A 20,257-nucleotide genomic window follows, 5' to 3' on the forward strand; every position below is an offset into this window, starting at 1 on the left:
AAGGGGATTGATCCAGGGGCCTTACGGTGGTGCTGGGCGGGGAGTCCGGAGCGGAGCCTCCTCTTCTCCTATTTATCCCGTTTACATGCCGCCGTTTTTCCCCTGGAAGGCTCCAAAGGCGGCGTATATAAGCCTCCTAGGCTGGGCGGCGCGTCGGTGCGTGGCCCAGAGTCACCCAGTGAGGTTCCACAGGCGAGCGGGGACTAGAGCCCGGGTCTCCCACTCCCAGTCCAGCACTCTCGCCGCTACACCGCTCGTATGACATTTCTGCCCTGCCCGATTGCTGAAGCGCTCTGAGAGGTTCACGACACTCGCAACCACAAAAGACCACGTAGGATCCCTTATACCGTTTTAAAAATTAAAACTACAGTATAAAAGAGGAGTAAACCCCAAGAGAAATCCCAGCAGCAGATGTATGCATTCAGTCATGGATTTCATTGCATTTCTATAAAGACAGCACGTCCAGGATTTATCTTGCAGTTAAGGATCCAAGGGGAGAGTTTGCCAGAAGGTTTGGCCATGGTCACACTTCGGTCCAATTCCGGGCAGCAAAACCGCCCTCCCTTCTGCCAGAATAGCAGAGAACACACCGGCAGAGCCTGACGGGGGCAGAACCCCTCAGGCTGCAGCAACGTAAGCGAGCATGGGTCCCGCTGAGGATATTCAGCATCCAGAAATGGAGCATATTGCTAGAGAGCTGAAAGAGACTCCTGCATGGAGGCTGCTGGAATAAGCTGTGTTCCTGAGCATACTCAGCATCCCACAGGGCCAGCCTGAACTTCTGCCAGCTCTAGTCTGGGCCTCTCAGAATCATAGAATAGTAGGGTTAGAAGGGGCCTACAAGGCCATCTTCTGCTCTTGCTGCCCTGCTGCTTGCCGCTGTATGAATCGATATCTGCCCCTTGGTCTAGAGTTGACCATGACTGGAGATGGGGGGAAGGGGAGGAGAAAGAACAGGCTGCAGCCCTGGGGAAGGAGTGGGCAGAAGTACCCACGTGTATAATGCAAATCTCCAGGACCCAGCCAAGCAACGTCATGAGGTTAAAAAGTAGAATCATAGCCTTAGCTGTCCAGTTCGTCAATTTTTGCCACTAGTCCCCCAAATCCTCCCGCTGCGGGGAGAGAGATTCCCCTGATAAGACTGTTCAACTTCTTTCATTGGTCCCAGTAACATCATTACTACAACCATTAGCGCGGTGGCAAATTCAGAAGTGCAGGGTCCCTTCATGTTCACCTACCTGGGAGAAAGCCCACTTGGCAATTGAACATAGTGGCACTGACTTCTGAGTAAACATGCATAGGACTGTGACAAATCCTAAAATAAAATGGCACAAGCCAATTCTTACAATGAAAATTAATCATTCAATAATCCAGTAGCTGAACAGGACATCATCTTGCTTCTCATTTGCACCACCCATCTCCCTCCATCTTTTTCAACATAAGATGTGAAAGAAACTTTGCTATAAAATCACCCTCACCCCCCCGCAGTGTAAAGCACAAAAAGGCACCAATCCTAAACACACTTGCTGCGGGAGCTGGTGTGTTGCTGTGGCCCTGTTCTCCTTTGCTGCCCTGGGATCATGGGAGGGGGATTGAAGGGTGGACTCGCTGGCTCTGGCTGTTGGTGCTGGAGTATAGTTTGGAGAACTGCCAAGAACAGGTTTAAGCATCAGGAGTTTTATGGGTGACGCAGTAATGAACCTTAATAAAAGGTTCAAAACAATGGGGGCATATTTTCAAGAGGAGGACAAGGGTCTAGGCCATTCACATCTCCACACCCTTACTTCCTAAAGGCACATTATATCTAAAAGGGGTGAGGAAAAAGGAGAACATAATAATAATAATAATAATAATAATAATAATAATAATAATAATAATAGTTTATATAATAAAAATTACATTTCAAACAGCTATGTAACTTCAGATTACACATTAAATTTAGATTGTAAGCTTCTATGGGCAGAGACCTGACTTTTTTTCTTATGATTCTCTGTAAAGTACCACATATATTGTAAATACCAAAGTCTGTGCATCTTCTGGAAGACTGGAAAAGGTCAGTTTACATTCCAATTCCAAAGAAGGGCAATGCCAAAGAGTGTTCAAACTACCATACAATTGCGCTCATTTCCCATGCCAGCAAGGTTATGCTCAAAATCCTACAAGTTAAACTTCAGCAGTATGTGAACCGAGAATTACCGGAAGTACAAGCTGGGTTTCGAAGAGGCAGAGGAACTAGAGATCAAATCGCCAACATTCACTGGATCATGGAGAAAACAAGAGAATTCCAGAAAAATGTCTATTTCTCCTTCATTGACTATGCTAAAGCCTTTGATTGTGTGGATCACAACAAACTCTGGCAAATTCTTAAAGAGATGGGAGTACCAGACCACCTTACCTGTCTCCTGAGAAACCTGTATGAGGGTCAAGAAGCAACAGTAAGAACCGGACATGGAACAACCGATTGGTTCCAAATTGGGAAAGGAGTACGACAAGGCTGTATATTGTCGCCCTGCTTATTTAACTTATATGCAGAGTACATCATGAGAAACTCCAGGTTGGATGAATCACAGGTCGGAATTAAAATTGCTGGGAGAATTATCAACAACCTCAGATATGCAGACAATACCACCCTAATGGCAGAAAGCGAAGAGGACCTAAAGAGCCTCTTGTTGAGGGTGAAAGAGGAGAGTGCAAAAGCTGGTTTGAAACTCAACATTAAAAAAACGAAGATCATGGCATCTGGCCCCATCACTTCCTGGCACATAGGAGGGGAAGAAATGGAAGCAGTGACAGATTTTACTTTCTTGGGCTCCAAGATCACCGCAGACGATGACTGTAGCCATGAAATTAAAAGACGCTTGCTCCTTGGGAGGAAAGCTATGGCCAACCTAGACAGCATAGTAAGAAGCAGAGACATCACCTTGCCGACAAAGGTTCATATAATGAAAGCTATGGTTTTCCCAGTAGTAAGGCAAGCCGAAGAATTGATGCCTTTGAACTGTGGTGCTGGAGAAGACTCTTGCGAGTCCCCTGGCAAGAGCCTTCCACTCTCTCCGGGAGAGAGCGGAGGACAGGAAGGCCTGGCGTGCTCTGGTCCATGGGGTCACAAAGAGTCGGACACGACTTAAGGACTGAACAACAACAAAAGAGGGAAAGATCAGGTAGATTGATTAGCATATTGTAACCAGCCCTGAGCCTGTGGGATGAAGTACGCTATACATTCATTCAATTAATTAAAGAAGTCAAGAAGAGTCGGAAGCGACTGACCGAATAAACGACAACAACAACACATCAAATATGGACAATAATGATGTAATTTTTTTTGTACCTCAGATAAAATAGTGACCCTATCATATGGATAGAGGAAGGCCCTATGGGGCTTGTTCTCAAGTACGGGGGCTTACTCTTAAGTAAGGGCAAAGCTGGGGAAGTGTGTGCATGTGCGTGTGTGTGTAGAACTCACTGGGGTCCTCCCATGAAGCTGATTGGTGGGAGATTCAGGAGAGATAAAAGGAAGGGCCTCTTCACACAGCACAGAGTTAAACTATGGAATTCGCTGCCACAGGATGTAGTGATGGCCACCACTTTGGATGGCTCTAAAAGGGGGTTGGACAAATTCCTGGAGGAAAGGGCTATCGGTGGCTACTAGCCCTGATGGCTGTGTGCTACCTCCAGTACCAGAGGCAGTGAGCCTATGTACATCAGTTACTCGGGAACATGGGTGGGAGGGTGCTCATGCCCTGCTTGTGTGTTCCCGGTCGACAGCTGGTTGGCCACTGTGTGGACAGAATGCTGGACTAGATGGACCCTTGGTCTGATCCAGCAGGGCTCTTCGTATGTTCTTATCCAGGGGAAGGAGGGAAGGGTGGCCAGCTGTGGAGACCACTTCCTGTTCCCCCTCCCCAGTTCCTCCCTGGAAGCAGAAGTGACCCCTCTGTGCATCCCACCCAGCCAGGCTGTTGTTGCTGCTGCATCCGCAGTCCTGGATGGGGCAGGTGAGTTTCAGGTTGGGATGGGGAAGGGGAGATAGGGCAGGGGGCTGCAAGGCAAAACTCCTCCAGGCAGGTCGAACAGGGGGAGGGAGAACGAAAAAGCAAAGGCAGCTTTTGCAGGGGAGATAGGCAGGGGGGGCACCTCCACTATCAGAGGCGGAATGTCTACATACACCAGTCGCTGGGGAACATGAGCAGGAGGGTGCTATTGCCGAGAGTGGTGGGAGGTGTGGTCCCGCACATTTGGAGGCGCTGGGCTGGAGAAGGCTAGTGTACTGTATCACCGGTGGAAGTTCTCTTACATTTTTAATGGGAAGAATATATTTGGTTTGTAACTCCATATACATTTTATATCATTACTGTCAACAACTGAAAGAGAATCAAATCATGTGAAAGCAGCAACCTTCATTATAATGGCATTAGGAAAATGTTAAAAGATTTTTTTGGTTCTAGGTAAGGCTGCATTTGTGGCAGTTCAGTTAGACAGTTCTTTTTTTCACCCTTGCCTGTGTGCAATTGTAGTCCAACATAAGCAAATTAGATTGACTCGGGGTGCAATCCTATGCAAGTTTAGACAGAATAAAGTCCTACAACTCCCAGCATTCCCCAGCTGGCCATGCTGGGAGTTGTAGGACTTTTTCTGTCTAAACTTGCATAGGATTGCACCCTTAGTGATGTTTATTGTTGCGCAAACTGGGTCTCTGTGTTATGTTTTACAGTGCCTTTCTTTGTAGGAGCTTTAGGGAGCAACCCTATGGCCACTAGGCAGCGGCTAGACAGCCATAGGATATCTGGTTTTCCGGGAATGGACCCGGTCATAGAATCATAGAATAGTAGGGTTGGAAGAAGCCTACAAGGCCATCGAGTCCAACTCCCTGCTCAATGCAGGAATCCAAGTCAGAGCATCCCCGACAGATGGCTGTCCAGCCTCGTCTTGAACGCCACCAGTGTGGGACAGCCTACTACCTCCCTAGTCATTGGTTCCATTGTCGTATTGCTCTAATAGTCAGGAAGTTTCTCCTGATGTTCAGCTGGAATCTGGTTTCCTGTCACTTGAGCCCATTATTCCGTGTCCTGCAGTCTGGGATGATGAGAAAACTAGCTCAAAGTGGGCTAGATGAAACAATGATCCAGTGGATCCACAGTTGGCTATAGAATCGGACTCAAAGAGTGCTTCTCAATGGGACCTTCTCAAACTGGGGAGAGGTAACGAGTGGGGAACCGCAGGGCTCAGCCCTGGGCCCAGTGCGTCTGCTCCAGAATTTTCCCAGGGATTGATGTCAGACTGACTGGTCTGTAGTTCCCAGGTTCCTCCTTTTTACCCTTTTTGAAGATAGGGACAACATTAGCCCTCCTCCAGTCATCTGGCACTTCCCCCGTCCTCCAGGATTTCTCAAAGAGAATAGACAGCGGTTCTGAGAGTTCTTCTGCCAGTTCCCTTATTACTCTAGGATGCAGTTCATCTGGCCCTGGAGATTTGAACTCATTCAAAGGAATTAGGTGTTCCTTGACCATATGCCTATCGATCTCAAGCTGCAATCCTGCCCCTTCAGCCTGTACTTCGCCTTTGCCAGGGGGGTCATAGACCCTCTTTTGGGAGAAGACTGAGCCAAAGTAGGAATTGAGCACCTCTGCCTTTTCTTTGTCATCTGTTATCGTTTTGCCATCCTTATTTAATAGCTGAACCACCATTTCTTTCCTCTGCCTTTTACTATGCACGTAGCTGAAGAAAGCCTTTTTTGTTGTTTTTAGCATCCCTTGCTAACCTTAGCTCATTCTCAGCTTGAGCCTTCCTGACGCCATCCCTGCAATTCTGTGCTATCTGCCTGTACTCTTCCTTTGTTACTTGGCCTTCTTTCCACTTCCTAGATGTGTCCTTTTTTGTTTTCAGGTCATCCCTAAGCTTTTTGTGAAGCCACATTGGCTTCTTCTGTTGTCTTCCACCTTTTCTTCTTTTTGGAATTGTTTGTGATTGTGCCTTGAGAATTTTCTTTTTTAAAAGCTCCCACCCATCTTGGATTCCTTTTCTCATTAGCATCGCTTGCCGTGGGACCTTACTGATCATTGTTCTGAGTTTATTAAAATCAGCTTTCCTAAAATCCAGGGTACGCGTTTGACTACACTCAGCTTTTGCTTCCCTTAGAAACAAGAACTCAAGTACAACATGGTCGCTTTCCCCCAGAGTTCCTGTAACTGCTACTTTATCCACTAAGTCATCTCTGTTGGTTAGGATCAAGTCAAGGATAGCCAATCCTCTAGTTCCTGCCTCTACTTTCTGTAGGAGAAAGTTATCCGCCACACAAATCAGGAATTTCCTGGAGGGGCCATGTTTTGCAGAATTTGTCTCCCAACAAATATCAGGGAAATTGAAGTCCCCCATTACTACTACATCATGCTTCCTTAAAACATTGGCTATTTGCTTTTCAAAAGTTTCATCCTTGTCTTCTCCTTGATTGGGTGGCCGGTAGTAGACTCCGACCACCAGTTTCCTTTTATTTTTTGCTCCATTTATTTCAACCCAGATGCTCTCGATGGGGCTACCAAGCTCCTCCTCCTGTATTTCTGTGCAGAGATATGTATTTTTCACATACAGTGCAACCCCACCTCCCTTTCTGTTCCTCCTGTTCTTTTGGAACAAGTTATATCCTTCAATTGCTGTGTTCCAGTCATGAGAGTCATCCCACCAAGTCTCAGTTATACCTATCAGGTCATAATTGCCCTCTTGTATTAAGAGTTCAAGTTTGTTCTGTTTGTTTCCCATACTCTGGGCATCAGTATATAGACATCGAAGACCATGTGCTTCATAGTCTGGCTTTCTTCCTACATGTGTCTGAAGACTATTATTGGGCGCTATCAGAGCTGTTCTCTCCATTGCAGTGCATGCGCCTACGTCCATTGTTACCCCCAACATTACATCTCCCTTCCCCGTAGGATTCAGTTTAAAGCCCTCCTGATGAAGTTCTTCATGCTGTGGCCAAACACATTCTTCCCATCCTTGGTGAGGTGCAACCCATCCCTAGCCAACAGCCCATCTTCCAGGAAGTATAGCCCGTGGTCCCAGAATCCAAATCTCTCTCGTCGGCACCACCTTCATAGCCAGTCATTCACCTGGAGTATTTTTCGTTCCCTTTCTATCCCTCTTCTAACTACGGGAAGGATAGATGAGAAAGCTATCTGGGCCCCAAAGTTCTTGAATTTCCTTCTCAAAGCTTCAAAGTCTGACGTGATCTCTTCGTAGCTCCGCTTGGCGGTATCATTTGTTCCCACATGGATGAGAAGAAAGGGATACCTGTCAGTGGGCTTTATGAGTGCAGGCAACCTTTCAGTCACGTCTCTAATCTGTCCTCCCGGAAGGCAACATACCTGGCGAGTCCATGGGTCTTCGCGACAAAGTTGGGTCTCGATCCCACACAGCAAGGAGTCTCCCACTACTACCACTCTTCTCTTCTTCTTCTTGTAGGCCTGGGTTTCATCGCCTCTGTTTGACGGACCTTCAGCCTCTTGCTCACTCTCATGCAGGTTCCCCTGTGATTCTTCCTCTGCAGGCTGTCCTCCAGTCTCATCCGCAAGTACCTGGAATCGGTTCCACAGCTCCACTGCTTCCACTGGTGCAGAGTGGCGTCTAGTTCTTCTTCTCCTGTCACCCTTTTCCAAGGAGTATCCTCTACTCCATTTTTCTTCACCTCAGCATTTCCCACTGCCTCATCTTGCTGTTACTCTTCAAGCTTCTGGTCTTCCCTTTGCTGCTGTAGTTCCCCCATTCTGTCCAAGAACTCTTCGTGTTCTCTTATTCCCTGGAGGGTCGACAGTCGCTGCTCCAGTCCACTTACTTTTTCTTCCAGCCGCGTGATCAACTTGCACTTGTTGCAGGTGTGGGCCATGTTGTTCTCAGGCAAGAAAACAAACATTGCACACACCTTGCAGGTCACCACCACTGGAGAGTCTTGTCCTTCCATAGCCTCTTTACCCTTTTTGTGTCTAGCTTTGTGATTGTTCTAGACTAGCCTGTGCCTGCTCCTCTACTCAGTAGAGGTTAAAAGCAGAGTCCCACTGGTGTGAAAGTGTGTGTTACAAGACAAATAAATGGAAAAAAGTTAGTTAAAAAAAATAAAAATGAAAAAAAATGTTAGGGACCTCCCCCTTGACCTCCCCTGCCGAACTCCCCTGGCCAACTCCTGTTTGCTCCCCCTGTTTGCTCACTCTGGTCGCTCGCTCTCTGGGAGCTTGCCTGCTTCTGTAGTCCCTGGACCAGCTGGAGCAGCTTGCTCTGCTCTGCTCTGCTCAGCTGGGAGGCAGGAAACAGACTGAAGCTTCCCGCCCAGTCAGCTGCTGGGAGTACTCAGGCCACACCCCTCCAATTCAGTTGGAGCTCTCAGAAGCACCTGGTGAGCTCACAGCCAATCAGAAGGATAAAGGGCAGCCCCCTGGGCTTCCTGCAGCCCACTTACCTCTTAGCCTCTGTCTCCTTTGTCTCCTTTGACTCCTTTGTCTCTTCAACCACTGCAACTCCCCTGGCCAACTCCTGTTTGCTCCCCCTGTTTGCTCACTCTGTTCGCTCGCTCTCTGGGAGCTTGTCTGCTTCTGTAGTCCCTGGACCAGCTGGAGCAGCTTGCTCTGCTCTGCTCTTCAGCTGGGAGACGGGAAACAGCGCCTCCCAGCTATCCATCTGTAAGCACCTTGATAAAGCAATCCATCTGTAAGCACCTTGAAAACAATGCAGTAATTACTCGAAGCCAACATGGATTTGTCAAAAAGAAGTCCTGCCACACAAATCATCTCATTTTTTGATCAAGTAATCTCCCTTGTAGGCCGTGGGAATGCTGTAGACATCATATACCTCGACTTCAGCAAAGCTTTCGACAAAGTGCCCCATGATATCCTGATGAGCAAACTAGCTCAAAGTGGGCTAGATGAAACAATGATCCGGTGGATCCACAGTTGGCTATAGAATCGGACTCAAAGAGTGCTTCTCAATGGGACCTTCTCAAACTGGGGAGAGGTAACGAGTGGGGAACCGCAGGGCTCAGTCCTGGGCCCAGTGCTCTTCCACATTTTTATTAATGACTTGGAGGAGGTGCAGGGAATGCTGATCAAATTTGCAGATGACACAAAATTGGGCAGAATAGCTAATACTTTGGAAGACAGAAACAAAATTCAAAGTGATCTGGATAGACTGGAGTGCTGGGCAGAAAACAACAGAATGACATTTATTAGGGATAGATGCCAAGTTCTGCACCTAGGAAAAAGAAACCAAATGCACAGTTACAAGATGGGGGATACATGGCTCAACCACACTACAAGCGAGAAGGATCTTGGAATTGTTGTCGATCACAAGCAGAATATGAGTCAACAATGTGATGTGGCTGCAAAAAAGGCCAATGCTCTTTTGGGCTGCATTAATAGAAGCATAGCTTCCAAATCCCAGGAAGTACTAGTTCCCCTCTATTCAGCACGGGTTAGGCCGCTTCTGGAGTACTGTGTCCAGTTCTGGGCATCACACTTTAAAAAGGATGCAGGAGAGGGTTCAGAGGAGGGCAACAAAGATGATCAGGGGGCTGGAAACAAAGCCCTGTGAAGAGAGACTGAAAGAACTGGGCATGTTAGCCTTGAGAAGAGAAGACTGAGGGGAGAGATGATAGTGCTCTTCAAGTACTTGAAAGGTTGTCACAGAGAGGAAGGCCAGGATCTCTTCTCCATCATCCCAGATGGGCTCAAGTGACAGGAAGCCAGATTCCAGCTGAACATCAGGAGAAACTTCCTGACTGTTAGAGCAATACAATAGAACCAATTACCCAGGGAGGTGGTGGGCTCTCCCACACTGGAGGCATTTAAGATGAGGCTGGACAGCCATCTGTCGGGGATGGCTTGGATTCCTGCATTGAGCAGGGGTTGGACTCGATGGTCTTGTAGGCCCCTTCCAACCCTACCATTCTATGATTCTATGACCACGAAAGAGATCTTGGGGTTGTGGTGGAGAGCTCGATGAAAATGTCAACCCAGCGTGCGGCTGCTGTAAAAAAGGCAAACTCCATGTTAGGCATAATTAGGAATCTGTGATGGAACCACACTCAGACTACTGTGTACAGTGCTGGTTGCCACTTGGATATTGTGGAGTAGGGAAGTGTGCAGAGGATATTGTAGAGTAGGGAAAAGTGCAGAAAAGAGTAACTAAAATGATCAAGGGGCTGGTGCAACTCTCCTGTGAGGAAAGGTTACAACATCTGGGACTGTTTAGTTTAGAGAAAAGGCAAGTGAGGGGAGACTTGCACAGAGATGTGCAAGTGTGGATAAAGTGGATAGGGAGACATTTTTCTCCCTCTCCCATAATACTATAAGTTCTAGTATGCCGCATCCCCTCTACAATGTCCCAAACTCTCTATTTGGTTCCATGTGCAGGTGCAGTTGGAGAAAAACATGTTTGCAAGAATGTTTTTCTAGAGGCCTTTGTGGAGGCCAGTTGTGGCCTCATTCATTCAGGTCTTGCATGTTTGCAAGAATCTTTTGCTGGAGGCCTTTGTGGAGGCCAGTTGTGGCCTCATTCATTCAGGTCTTGCATGTTTGCAAGAATGTTTTGCTGGAGGCCTTTGTGGAGGCCAGTTGTGGGGGCAAGAGGTGGGGAGAGGTGAGCTTGGCTTGACCTTTACCAGTGAAACTCCTTCATAAAAGCCGGGATCAAGAGTGTCTTTTAGTATAGATATGAACCTGAATTTGTTAATCTTGGATAAGATTGGCACCTTCTGCTGTATCAGACTGTTCCTAAATGCAGCCCTCCTCTGAAAGGCCAGGACTGGATCTACATGGGACTTTTATGCCGGTCCTACTGCAGGTTGATAGAGTCCAATGATGCACATCCTTCTTTGCAGCCACTGCAGTGCTTCTAGCTCTAAAATCCAGTGTTTCTGAAACTGCTTTTCGGATGGATTATCCCATCACAGCACTTTCACAGCGCTTTCGCCGTCTGTGTTCGCTGAACTGCCCTCACTGCAGGTTGCTGGAACAGCGCTGATTGGCAGAAGGGAAAGTGGTGCATTCCTACTTGGAAGGAACTCATTCTCTTTTGCAGTTCACCGCCTGTGGGGGGTGGAGGGGTGGCGGGAGAGGGAATGAATGGAAGGGGTTTACCTTCAGCTTCTCCCTATCTGCACACCTTTGAATATAAATGGGGCTGATTCTGTTCTTTCTCCCTTTTAATTTCTTTACCTCGAGGAACATTGAGCTGGCATGGAGAATCATGTCTACTCAGAAGTGTGGAAGGGGAGAGTTACTTATTTAGGCCACTGGGTTGGCAGTGGGAGCCTGAAACCGCCGGAAGCTAAAGCGGAGGCTGTGCAGCCGTGGCCAGTACCCACCACCAAGAAGCAGGTGCAAACCTTCTTGGGATTGGCAGGGTCCTATCGACACTTTGTTCCTAAGCTCAGTGCCGTGGTAGCTCCTTTGACTGACTTATGCAAAAAATGCCAGCCCATAAAGGTATGCTGGACAGAGCAATGCTAGAGAGCTTTCGATGAGCTTTAACACTGGCTGAAACACTTTCCTGTCTTGAAAGCCCCTGATTTTGAGCAGCCTTTTGGATGCCTCTGAAGCTGGGTTGGGGGCTGTTCTGTTGCAGACAGGGGAGGGAGGAGTGCTCCACTATCTTGATGTCCTCCCCTCTAATACATATTCCAAACATTATCTTTTCCACTGGACCATGTCACCTCATATGTGTATTTTCGTGACACATTTCCCAGCAATTCCCTCCTCTGATGCACCTTGTTTTCTCCGAGAATGCCTCAGTTCCCCTTTCCTGCGGTCAAACGCCTCCTATTTCCTTCCCCTTTTCCTACAGACAATTGTTACCAGCTCTGTTCTTCAGCCTCCAAATGTCCTGTGATAACCTACTTAGAGCCACTCATCCTTAGAGATGTATGCAATCAGATGAGGCTGCATATATGATGTCAATTGAACCCCTATCCCATTAACCCTCTAAGCTCTGGCAAGCAACTGACATACCCCCTTTCCCTAATTGCCCCATTGCATCCTATCCACTAAACACACCCCTGTAAAGATTCCCCTGCTTGATAACACATACCCTCCCCCATAACCTTTCAAGCCTACCTCACCTAACTCACAGAGTTGTTTCGAGGACAAAATGGAGAGGAGGACTATGCAAGTACCTTGGTTTCCTTGCAAGAGGAAAAACAGTGAGGTATAAGTGTAGTAGTAGTAATGAAAATAGTTACACATGAGAAAGATCACTTTCAGTTAAAATTACAGAGCAATGACATCATTATTATTATTATTATTATTATTATTATTAAATTTATTAATCGCCCATCTGGCTGGTCACCCAGCCACTCTGGGCGATGTACAACACACAATAAAACAGTTTAAAACAATAAAATTCTACAATAAAAACATTTTCTAAAATACCCTAACCCACCCCAAATGCCTGCATGAACAACCACGTTTTTAATGCATGACGGAAGCTCATTAAAGAGGGGGCATGACGGAGTTCCCTAGGGAGGGAGTTCCACAGAGTGGGGGCCACCACGGAAAAGGCCCTCTCCCTCGTCCCCACCAGTCTAGCTGTCCTGGCTGATGGGACAGAGAGAAGGCCATCTGAGGCTGATCTTGTTAAGCGGCCTGTCTGGTGCTGCTGGAGGCGCTCCTTAAGATAGGCTGGGCCGGAACCATATAGGGTTTTAAAGGTCAAAACCAACACCTTGAATTTGGCCCGGAAAACAACTGGTAACCAGTGCAACTCCTTCAGCACTGGAGTGATGTGATCTAGCCGGCGGCTGCCTTTAATCAGGCGAGCCGCCACGTTCTGTACCAGCTGCAGTTTCCGAACTGTCTTCAAGGGTAACCCCACGTAGAGCGCATTACAGTAGTCTAAATGAGAGGAGACCAGGGCATGTACTACCGATGGGAGCAGATGGTCGGGAAGGAAGGGGCACAGCCGCCGTATCAGATGGAGTTGATACAGCGCTGTCCGGCTCACAGCTGACACCTGAGCCTCCATGGACAGCTGGGAGTCCAAAATGACCCCCAGGCTGCGGACCTGGTCTTTCAAGGGTAGCCGTACCCCATTCAACACCAGGTCAACATCCCCCAACCTCCTCTTGTCTCCCACCAAAAGTACCTCGGTCTTGTCAGGGTTCAGCTTATTCCTCCCCATCCAGCCACTCACCGTCTCCAGACATTTGGACAGGGATTCTACAGCCAACCTTGGTGAAGATTTAAATGAGACGTAGAGCTGCGTGTCATCCGCATATTGATGACACTGCACCCCAAACCTCCTAATGATAGCCCCCAGCAGCTTCACATAGATGTTAAATAGCATCGGGGAGAGGATGGAACCCTGTGGCACCCCACAAGTAAGTGGCCACGGGTCCGAAACCTCCTCTCCCAGTGCTACCCTCTGGTACCTGCCGGAGAGGAAGGACCGGAACCAGGAGGATACCGTGGTCAACGGTATCAAAAGCCGCTGAGAGGTCGAGGAGAACCAGGAAGGAGCATTCACCCCTATCCAGAGCCCTCCTCAGATCATCTACCAAGGCGACCAAGGCCGTTTCTGTCCCATGCCCAAGCCTGAAGCCCGACTGAAATGGGTCTAGATAATCAGTTTCTTCCAAGTGTGCCTTCAACTGCACCGCCACCACCCGCTCAATCACCTTGCCCAAAAATGGCAGATTTGAGACTGGGCAAAAGTTGTTCAGAACTTGGGGATCCAAGGAGGGCTTCTTTAAGAGCGGTCTTATCACTGCCTCCTTGAGGGCTGATGGCATCACTCCCTCCTCAAGGGAGGCATTCACCACCGCCCTGATCCCCTCACCCAGTCTCTCTCTGCGGCCCATAATGGGCCAAGATGGGCAAGGATCAAGTAAGCAGGTGGTCAGCCGTACAGATGAAAGCACCTTGTCCACTTCATCAGGAGGAAGAAGCTGGAACCAATCCCACAAAACCGGTTTGCCACAGGCCGCCTCTTGCTCACTAACTGTATCCACAGCGTGCAGAGTAACACACCTAATCTGATCAATTTTATCTGCAAAGAGCCTTGCCAAGGCCTCACAGGAGGCCTTAGAATGCTCCAGTGGTTCCGGAGCCACAGGACCGACCAGGCTCCGGACCACTTGGAACAGCCTCCTGGGACAGCACTCTGCAGACGCGATAGAGGCAGCATAATATTCCTTTTTTGCTGCCTTCACCGCCACGTGATAGGCTGTAGATACAGCTCTAGCCCGTGTCTGATCGTCTTTGGAGCGAGACTTCCGCCACCGGCGCTCTAGCCGTCTCACCTCCTGTTTCAGAGCTCGTAACCGCAGATTGAACCATGGTGCAGTCCGAGCCCTGTTAAGAGGGAGAGGGCGTTTCGGAGCCACCCGATCTAATGCCCCAGTGATTGCAGCATTCCAGCCACCCACCAGGGTCTCGACCGAGTGGCCGTTGGCATGCCCCAGAGAATCCCCAAGCGCGTTCAGGAATCCATTTGGATCCATAAGACGCCTGGGGCGGACCATTTTAATGGGTCCTCCACCCCTGCGGAGGGGTTGTGGAACCGAGAAGTCCAACGTCACCAGATAGTGATCTGACCATGACAAGGGGGTGGTGGATATACTCCCGACTTCCAGATCACTCCCCATTAGCTGTGAAAATCTTGCGATTTGTGTACAGTATCTATTTGGGTGCAATCTTGTGGACCCTAGGCATTGTCTGAGGGGCCATAGGATCAAGGGATTTCCTACCTGTGAGGTCAGAGACAGTGCTCTGATTTTGGAAGGGGACGTCAAAGATCTGTCCCCCGCCCCCTTGCAGCTGGCATTGAAAGAATGGCACTGGCTGCCCTCCGAGGCCAGAAAATCAACCTCAGAGACAGGGAAAGAGGGGCATTCTGGTGGGCAGGGAGGGGAGGAGACCAGAGAGGCCGTGATACCAGTTATCCTGAGCCTCTTCCAGCCTCCTTCCCACCCCCTCCAGAGTGCTGTCCGCAGAGAAGCTAAAAAGCCCATCTGGCAACATAGGCCGGGCAGGAGGATGGGGAGCTGGAAATCCCCTCTGCCACTCCTCCAACCCTGCATCGGATGATCGGAAGCCTTCAGGTTTTGGGGCTTCCAATCACTGAGGACACAATCATTCCAATTCCACCCTTATTCACCTATGTAACCCAAGTCTTACTACTTGAACACAGATAGTCCACCTTTCACACACATCTGGATTAGGGCAAGTCAAATCAGAAAGGAGTTATTGTTACACATTAAAGCAATACTAAATCCCCAAGACAATGTCAAGGCCCACCCCAGCAAGTTCTTGGCAAAATGACCAAACACAACTGAGAGGCATTTCTCATATCTCCATGGGGGAGTTACTCCTAAACATCACATACCCAAAGACTTATGGCAGCTACAAAAAGGAAGCAATGTACAGTCACTCTCAGCCTTGGCTCAGGAGACCACTGGCCTCCAGACCCCAGCTCTGTAGCAGCCAACAATCCTAGTTTGCAAGATTGAGCGCTCACTCCTTGAAGAAAAACGCTCTCTCTTTGCCGTGTTGCAAAGCAGGTTCTTGCCCAGCCGGATCAGCACAGTAGTCTCTTCTCCAGAAGGCAATGAAATTTACCAGGACTCTCCTAGCTTCCTTATTGAAGCGCCCCACACCCTTCTTCTTTCAAACCATCCTTTGAAGAAGCAGCAGCAGCCACAGGAATGCCTCCCTCTCCCCTTCCGCCCTCTGCCTCAGGGCTTTGCTTAGATGCACCCATATTAATTCTGCGCAGACCATAACACCACGTCGTACAACATTACTTTACATTATACATTACAAACCTATGGGGCCCCATCTGTTAAGAACATAAGAAGAGCCCTGCTGCATCGGACCAAGGGTCCATCTAGTCCAGCATTCTGTTCCCACAGCGGCCAACCAGCTGTCGACCGGGAAGCCACAAGCAGGGCATGAGCGCAACAGCACCCTCCCACCCATGTTCCCCAGCAACTGGTATACACAGGCTCACTACCTCTGGTACTGGAGGTAGCACATAGCCATCACAACTAGTAGCCATTGATAGCCTTTTCCTCCAGGAATTTGTCTAACCCTCTTTTAAAGCCATCACAATTTTAAAGCCATCAATACATCTTGTGGCAGCGAATCCCATAGTTTAACTCTGCACTGGGTGAAGCCCTTCCTTTTGTCTGTCCAGAATCTCCCACCAATCAGATTCATGGGATCACCCCCTTGGGGTTTAGTGTTTTGAGAGAGGGAGAAACATGTCTCCCTATCCACATTCTCCACAACATGCCTAATTTTGTAGACCTCTGTCGTGTCTCCCCTCACCCTCCTTTTTTCCAAGCTAAGCAATCCCAGCTGTTGTAACCTTCTCTCACAGGGGAGATGCTCCAGCCCCTTGACCATTTTAGTTGCCCTTTTCTGCACTGTTTCCAGCTCTACAATATCTTTTTTTAGGTGTGGTGACCAGAACTGTACGCAGTATTCCAAGTGTGGCCACACCATCGATTTGTATAGGGGCAGTATGATATTGGCAGTTTTATTCTCAGTTCCTTTTCTAATTATGCCTAACATGGAGTTTGCCTTTTTTACAGCGGCCGCACACTGGGTTGACATCTTCATCAAGCTGTCCACCACAACCCCAAGATCTCTTTCCTGGTTGGTCACTGCTAGCTCAGATCCCATCAGGCTATACTTGAAGTTGGGATTTGTTGCCCCAACATGCATCGCTTTACACTTGCTTACATTGAACCGCATTTGCCATTTAGATGCCCAGTTTGGAGAGATCCTTTTGGAACTCCTCACAATCCCTTTTTGTTTTAACCACCCTAAATAATTTGGTGTCATCCACAAGTTTGGTCACTTCACTGCTCATTCCTTATTCCAGATCGTTTATGAACAGGTTGAAAAGCATTGATCCTAATACAGGTCCCTGTGGGACCCCACTATTTACTTCCCTCCATTGGGAGAATTTACCATGTATTCCTACTCTCTGCTTTCTGTTCTTTAACCAGTTGCTGACCCATAAGAGGACCTGTCCTCTGATTCCATGACCACTAAGGTTGCTTAGGAGACTTTGGTGAGGGACTTTGTCAAAAGCCTTTTGGAAATCCAAGTAAACAATGTCTACTTGATCACCCATGTCTACATTAGGGATGTACGAAACACTTACCTGGTTTCACCCAGGGACATCCACGGTGGGGGGGAGGGCGCTCCGTCCCTCCCCCCGAAATTCTCCCTGGCCGGCTCCGCAGCGACTCCACGGAGCCACCGGCCAGGGCCACCCGCAGCCAGACATCCGGCCGCTGGGATGCGCAGGGACGCAAATGGCCGCTGCTGTCATTTGCATCCCTGTCTTTTGCCGTGATGGGCTACGTAAATATTTAAATATTTATGTAGCCCATACTACATAAATATTTGCGTAGTAAATATTTTTTCCCAGATCCCGCCTGGATCACTTTTTGAAAATTGGTGTTACATTGGCCATCTTCCAGTCCTCTGGTACAGAGGCTGATCTTAGGGACATTTTGCATATTTTGGTTAGAAGATCAGCAATTTCATATTTGAGTTCTTTGAGAACTCTAGTATGGATACCCTCTGGGCCCGGTGATGTATTTGCTTTCAGTTTATCAATAAGGTTGAGAACTTCATCTTTTGTCACCATTATTTGCCTCAGTTCCTCAGACTCCCTTCCTGAAAAACATCAGTTCAGGCACAGGTATCTGTCCTACATCTTCTGCGGTGAAGATGGATGAAAAGAATTCATTCAGCTTCTCTGCAATCTCCTTGTCCTCCTTCAGTCCTCCTTTAACTGCATTGTTATCCACCGGTCCAACTGCCTCCCTAGCTGGTTTCCTGCTTCTGATATATTTAAAGAATCCTTTATTGTCGGCCTTATTGCTGTTAGCAATATGCTCTTCAAAAAGCTTTTTTGCATCTCTTATTGCCTGCTTGCATCGCCTTTGTACAAGCTTGTGCTGCCTTTTGTTTTCATCGCTTGGGCAAGACTTCCGCTTTCTGAAGGAAGCTCTCTTTTCTCTAATAGCTCTCTTAACCATGCCGGCGACCTCCTGGACTTGGTGCTTTCCTAACCTGAGGTATACATTTTATTTAGCTGGGCTTCTGTTATTGTGGTTTTGAGTAATCTCCAAGCATTTTGAAGGGATTTAATCCTCTTGACTCCCCCTTTTAACTTCCTTTTCACCAGTTTCCTCATTTCAGAGAAGTTTTCTCTTTTGAAGTCAAATCTGACTGTGCTGGACTTCCTGGGCAATTTTCCCCTTCAATATATATTAAATCTGAAAGCACCGTGATCACTGTTTCCAACTGGTTCAACAACATTTACACCTCGTACTAAGTCCTGGGTGACACCACTTAGGACTGAATGCAAGCTTGCCTCCCCTCTGGTTGGTTCCATGACCAGCTGTTCTAGGGCACACTCGTTTAGGGCATGGAGGAATTTAACCTCTTCGTCGTGGCTGGAACATGCATTCATCCAATCAATGTGGGGGTAATTGAAGTCGCCCGTTATTACAAGACTTCCTTGCTTGAAGGCCTTCCTGATTAAGTTTTCCATCTCAAGGTCACTCTGAGCATTCTGGCGTGGGGGACAATAGCATGTTCCTAGCACTAAGTTAGTTTTGGAGCCTGGTATTGTTACCCACAGCGCTTCTGTGGAAGAGCCTACTCCTTTTAGGTGTTCTAGTCCGCTCGACACTACACCCTCTTTGACGTACAGGGCAACACCTCCCCCAGTACGCCCTTCCCTGTCCTTCCTATAGTTTATATCCAGAGATGACCATATCCCACTGGTTCTCTCCACTCCACCAGGTTTCTGTAATGCCCACAATATCCAGGTTTTCCTTTAAAATCAAGCACTCCAACTCTCCCATTTTGGCTAGGAGGCTTCTAGCATTTGCGTAAATGCACCTATACATGGTATCCCTCCCCAGATGCCTCTGGCGTGTGCATCCTTTGCCATGGGACATTGGCCCCTTTGATTGTCTATTATGTTCTACCATGTACTTCTGCCCTATTTCTTCCCCTTCTACTTTTGGGCAATCAGAAACATTTTCATCTTCATCCCTTGGGGATGATTTAACCTGAACCGGATGATTCCCAGCTCCTGTCGGCCTTCCCCTAGGGTTTAGGTTAACAGCTGCTCCATCACCCTTTTTGTTTAGTCTGGTTCCATTTTGGTTCAAGTGGAGCCTGCCCCTCTAGTACAGTTCCGCAGTGCCTGGCAAATCTGAACCCCTCCTCTCGGCACCACCGTCTCATCCACACATTGAGATGCCTCAGCTTCGCCTGTCTAGCTGGCCCTGCACCTGGAACAGGAAGCATTTCCGAGAATGCCGCCTTGGTGGTCCTAGATTTCAACCTCCTACCTAGCAGCCTAAATTTTGGCTTCCAGGACCTCACGACTACATTTGCCCATGTCACTGGTATCAAAATGGACCACGACCACTGACTCCACCCCAGCACTATCGACCAGGCTATGTAGACGGCACGCGATAGCCGCAACCTTCGCACCAGGCAGGCAATTCACCATGTGGTCTACAGGCCATCACAAGCCCAGCTGTCTATGTGTCTAATGATCAAATCTCCCACTACCACAAGCCCCCCTCCCCCCGGAGGCACATCCTTGGCGCGAGAGGATATTTGTTTGTCTGCCGATCCCTTCTAAGGGATCATTTCCCTCTTCCTCAGAATGATGCCCTCCTTGCCTGAATCCCGCATTCTCCATGACAACAGAGGAGCTGTCACATCGGTTACAGCTGTTACACGTAAAGCAACAGCTTTCTTTCAGCTGATCCCCCATCCCATTGTATACTTTTCTTACAAATCTTTTGATATGTATTGTCATTAGTGTCTTGTACTGCACTGTGAGAAAGGTGAATCAACCTTTTCAGCGTGCCAAAGTAAATGGAAAATATGATGAGAGTGCAGGTAGCTATTCAGGCTCAAACACAATTACAGAAGCATTAACAGTAATAGAATAGCTTTTCTTTCTTGTTCTGGTCAATAGTAGTACTTCAGGGGTTAATCTGGTTTAAATTGGATATGATATTCATGCTTATCTGATATTAAAATATCTGGATAATCAGAATATCAAGTAGGGGAATGTTGATCTGGCACTGAAAGGGTTACATGATGTTGCTAACAGAAGACTGAAGAGGCTGCTTCAAAGTGTACATGGCTACTTTGATCTGGAATGGTTGCAGTCTTGATTGAGGGTGTTTGGGGAGACCTACAAAAAGCCCACCTGAAAGACCCTGGACACA

This window comes from Heloderma suspectum, chromosome 2 (genome assembly GCF_057233095.1).
Source record: "Heloderma suspectum isolate Gila_16-S chromosome 2, 16-S_ref, whole genome shotgun sequence".
Taxonomy (NCBI): Eukaryota; Metazoa; Chordata; class Lepidosauria; order Squamata; family Helodermatidae; genus Heloderma; species Heloderma suspectum.